The sequence below is a fragment of the Sapajus apella genome, unplaced genomic scaffold (genome assembly GCF_009761245.1).
Source record: "Sapajus apella isolate SASKATOON/1434 unplaced genomic scaffold, GSC_monkey_1.0 scaffold223, whole genome shotgun sequence".
Taxonomy (NCBI): domain Eukaryota; kingdom Metazoa; phylum Chordata; class Mammalia; order Primates; family Cebidae; genus Sapajus; species Sapajus apella.
The window spans coordinates 212,549-217,824 of record NW_022437163.1 but is presented as its reverse complement, the minus strand read 5'-3'; the positions used below and the strand labels follow the sequence as shown (position 1 = coordinate 217,824).

Sequence of the window (5,276 nt, the reverse complement as noted above, 5' to 3'; positions counted from 1 at the left end):
TTATCCACTTTCTGTGAAGAAGCCAACAGGGCATGGAGTGTGTTCCAAGGTTTCAGCTGCTGCGATGGCTGGTGCTCTGTGGGCATGACAGCGGAAAGGCACCTCCCTCTGTGGGCCCCGAGATCTGTGCTGGACTCAGCTCTGTGGCCGTGTCCACGGGGGCAGCCACAGACCATGCGTGGCAGGTGCACAGCTCTGTTCCATGAGAATTTTATACACAAAAGCGGACTGGCTGGACTCTGGATCATAATCTGCCGGCCCCTGGGTAAGAGATTTTAAATATTTACTTGATTCTCTTCAACAGAAGGGAGCGAATAATGGAAAAGACCTGATTCAGCGTGTATCAGGAAGGACCGGTGTAAATCCAACTCGTTTAACTGAATTTACAATATTTGGTATATTATGCTTTTAGGGGTTAAAATGGGTCACACAAGCACAGCATGCCCTTGACTGGCCTGGCGGGGCACCTCAGTGTTTCGACATGTGGTTCCCGTGCTCACTGGGGCTGGAGGCCCCTGTCAGTAGTAAAGTGCATCTGGGGTTCTGGGTTCTTCTCCTGGCTTTGTTATATTTATATGAACTTGTGCACGGTTAGAGGTTTGGGCTAAATTTGGCTCACAGGCTGCAAAAGTTCTGTGACCCCTTTTTCCCCCCAGTTGATTAATGTTATAAAGATTAGAATATTATTACATAAAAGCTGGATTTTTGGTTCCTTTCACATTGGAATAGCTGCCAGCATTGGGCCTGTGTTCATTTCTCTAGGGCAATGTTGGCTGTGGTAGAAATGACAGCCCCCCACTAGGGTGTGTGTTCTGGGCCCACAGGCCCCGCCCTCTGGACTTGGTCACCTCGGCTCTCAGGTTACCCAGGTCTTTGGTTTCTAATGTTGCGTTTCTGGACTGCACAACATACAAGTCTCTCACCACAACAAGACTCAATGATTCTGTGTGTTAGAAAAAAATAGCCAGTGAGGCAAGTGTATACTTGTGTTGATGAATTCATGGGATTAACTCTGTAAGTTGGTGGCAGTTTGTATCCTTCTTCCAGGTACTCTCCACTTCTCCTGGCTAGAAAGGTTCTGCCACCTGTCCTGAGGTCAGGCCCAGACAATGGAATGGGAATGGAAGTGACTCTGCCCCTTATTGGCAGAAACTGTAAAAGCCACACAAGGTTCCCTCCCCCTCCCCCTCTGCCACGAGCCTGGCAGTGCTCAGGATGGGAAAATTGTTTCACCTGAGCCTGAGGATGCAGGTGCTACCCCCAGCCTGCAGTGGATGAGAAGCATGGCAAGTGGTTCAGCTGAGTGTTTTCAAGCCATGGAGGTGTTTGGAGGTTGTTTGCTACCATGCTTTCTCCCTGCAAACACAGCCATGGAGAAGGCCATCGGCAGAGCCTGACCTGCTCGTCTTACCTGTTCAATTACTTTTTGAGGAAATGTGGCCGTGAAATGAGTAAAACATGATTCCTACCTTTAGGGACCTCAAAGCAGTGGATTAAAGGAAGTCACAGATTAGACAAGCACACAAAGTTCCTAAGAGCAAACTTTGTTAAGGTTGGCAAGTCCCTCTTATCCACTGTTTTGCCTTCTGAGGTTTCAGTTACTTTCAGTCAATGATAATCCAAAAACATTAAGCGAATAATTCCAGAAATAAACAGTTCATAAGTTTTAACTCGTGTTCCATTCTGAGTAGTGTGATGAAGTCTCAGGCCGCCCATTCAGTCCCACCTGTGGTGTGGCTCCTCCCTCTGTCCAGCAGATCCACCTGTCTCTACTGCCTGCCTGTCCGCCACCTAGTGGCCATCTCAGTCATAAGGTCGTCATGATATCTTGATGATACCATGCTGTGTTTTCAAGGAACCCTCATTTTACTTAATAATGGCCCCAAAGTGCCAGAGTAGTCATGCTGGTAATTCAGAAATGTCAAAGAGAACCTGCAAAGTGCTTCCTTTAAGTGAACAGGTGAAAGGCCTTGACTAACCCAGGAAAGGAGAAAATCATATGCCAAGTTTCCTAATGTCTGTGGTGAGAATCAATCTTCTATTCATGAACTTGTGAGGAAGGAAAAAGAAATGCATCCAAGTTTTGTTGCCACACCTCAGAGTGCAATAGTTACAGCCACAGTGCATGGTGTTTGGTTCAGATGGAAAGGCCATTAAATTTTGGGGGTGGAGGGGAGGACAGGAACAGAAGCATGTTCTGATTGATGGCAATTGGGTCCCTTACCATCTGTGGTTTCAGGCGTCGGCTGGGGGTCTTGAAATGTTTGCCTCCAGAATATAGGGTACGGGGGGATAAAGGGAGACTACTAGCTCTCTCAGTATCCAGAATAAACAATAGATTTTTGAAACATTCCTGAGAAAATACTGGGAGTTGCATATTGGCCAGTTGTATTCTTTAAAGTTGTTGCTTCTAAAGGGTGGGGATGACTAAATTTCAGAAAAGCAAACCTTTGCTGAAAGACAACATTATTTCTGTTGGCAGAAGTCGGCTTGAGCAATCTAAATTTTCCACGGCATATGCATATATAGGAATAAAAGTCATGGCTGTTTGTAATTTGTATGAGATTTAAAAGCAAGTGCAAAAATCTGACTTAAAGATGAGAAAGATGAGGTAGGAAAAAACAGCTGCTTCTCTGGAAAGAAACAGGAATGTAGTCCTTCAGGAATGAATGCCTAACCTTGCGTAGTTGAATGTCCCCTAACTTTGCTGCAGACAACATGGATGTGAGCTGGCTCCAAGCTTTCTAAAGTGAAAGTAATTCAGTTCCCACTCAGGGTTCCATTGCAGCAACTCTCTCAGCCTAGTGTCTAGTTAGTAGCCTTGTAACGCAAACCCCAACTGTGCTGGGGAATGGGAAGGGTGTGATGATAAAAGATGAATAAACCAGTGTTCAGCTCAGCTGGGAGGGTCTCCCAGAGCCTCAATGGAAGTGTCTTACTGCCTTTCCAGGTAACTCTGTCTCTTCCAGAACATCCCCAAGGACTGGTCTCTAGACTTTGGGTTGACTTCAAGGAGAACAGCCAAGGCCTACATGAGGCCAACAAACATATGAAAAAATGCTCATCATCACTGGTCATCAGAGAAATGCAAATCAAAACTACATTGAGATACCATCTCACGCCAGTTAGAATGGTGATCATTAAAAAATCTGGAGACAGCTCTCTTTCCCATCTTGCAAGATGGCGGGTGAAAAAGTTGAGAAGCCGGATACTAAAGAGAAGAAACCTGAAGCCAAGAAGGCTGATGCCAGTAGCAAAGTGAAAAAGGGTAACCCCAAGGCTAAAAAGTCCAAGAAGGGGAAGCCCCATTGCAGCCGCAATCCTGTTCTTGTCAGAAAAATTGGCAGGTATTCCCGATCTGCCATGTATTCCAGAAAGGCCGTGTACAAGAGGAAGTACTCAGCGGCTAAATCCAAGGTTGAAAAGAAAAAGAAGGAGAAGGTTCTTGCAACTGTTACAAAACCAGTTGATGTGACAAAAACGGCGGTACCCGGGTGGTTAAACTTCGCAAAATGCCTAGGTATTATCCTACTGAAGATGTGCCTCGAAAGCTGTTGAGCCACGGCAAAAACCCTTCAGTCAGCACGTGAGAAAACTGCGAGCCAGCATCACCCCGGGACCACTCTGATCATCCTCACTGGATGCCACAGGGGCAAAAGGGTGGTTTTCCTGAAGCAGCTGGCTAGTGGCTTATTACTTGTGACTGGACCTCTGTCCTCAATCGAGTTCCTCTACGAAGAATGCACCAGAAATTTGTCGTTGCCACCTCAACCAAAATTGATATCAGCAATGTAAAAATCCCAAAACATCTTACCGATGCTTATTTCAAGAAGAAGGAGCTGCGAAAGCCCAGACACCAGGAAGGTGAGATCTTCGACACAGAAAAAGAGAAATACGAGATTACAGAACAGCGCAAGATTGATCAGAAAGCTGTGGACTCACAAATTTTACCAAAAATCAAAGCTATTCCTCAGCTCCAGGGCTACCTGCGATCTGTGTTTGCCCTGACAAATGGAATTTATCCTCACAAATTGGTATTTTAAATGTCCTGATGATCTAATTAAATAACTGATTACCTTTAAAAAAAAAAATCTGGAGACAACAGATGCTGGAGAGGATGTGGAGAAATAGGAACACTTTTACACTGTTGGTGGGAGTGTAAATTAGTTCAACCATTGTGGAAGACAGTGTGGTGATTCCTCAAGGACCTAGAAATAGAAATTCCATTTGACCCAGCAATCCCATTACTGGGTATATATCCAAAGGATTATAAATCATTCTACTATAAGGACACGTGTACACGAATGTTCATTGCAGCACTGTTTACAATAGCAAAGACCTGGAACCAACTCAAATGCCCATCGACGATAGACTGGATAGGGAAAATGTGGCACATATACACCATGGAATATTATGCAGCCATCAAAAACGATGAGTTTGTGTCCTTTGTAGGGACATGGATGAACCTGGAAACCATCATTCTCAGCAAACTGACAGAAGAGCAGAAGATCAAACACTGCATGTTCTCACCCATAGGCGGGTGTTGAACAATGAGAACACATGGACACAGGGAGGGGAGCACTACACACTGGGGTCAGTTGGGGGGAAATAGGGGAGGGACGGTGGGGGTTGGGGAGCTGTGGAGAGATAGCAAGGGGAGAAATGCCAGATGTAGGTGATGGGGAGGAAGGCAGCAAATCACACTGCCACGTGTGTACCTGTGCAACAATTTTGCATGTTCTTCACATGTACCCCAAAACCTAAAATGCAATAAAATAAATAAATGGGGAAAAAAAAAAGAAATCCAGGTAGAAAACACAGAAAATGCTTGAGTACTTTCCAGATGGTCACATTTTCCAGCAAGAACATTTTCGGATGCTATATTTATTAATGTGGTGAGAGTTTTAAAGCAAAAATAGTAGTCCTAAATATTTTGCAAACTTGTTGGAGACATGCAACATGAGGATTCAAGTATAATGAACCTTGGGTTGAGAAGATGAGACAGTTGAATTGAGTAGTCAACAAACACCCAACAGATGTGTAATGACAGAGACAGACCTGTGCTCCTCTTGCTCTGAGAGCTCATGCTTCCCAAACAACGGTGCAGCAATTGGGCATTAAGTACCTCCTCTGTACCAGGCACCATCCTAGACACAGAGGAAGCAAATATGATGAAAACCTGGATCTGTTCTTTAGGAGTCAGGGTCCAGGGTTAGGAAACAGGCACATTGGCAAAAGCATTAATGACCCAATACAGCAACATGCGTGTGCTGAAT

At 45.0% G+C, this 5,276-nt stretch overlaps 1 pseudogene across 1 annotated transcript; it reads left to right on the top strand.

Moving 5' to 3' along the window:
- The first annotated feature begins 3,264 nt into the window (after window positions 1–3,264).
- LOC116544590 lies at window positions 3,265–4,076 on the top strand (annotated as a pseudogene). Its single transcript, XR_004265967.1, has one exon. The product of XR_004265967.1 is annotated as a 60S ribosomal protein L6 pseudogene (transcript).
- Window positions 4,077–5,276: the final 1,200 nt, after the last annotated feature.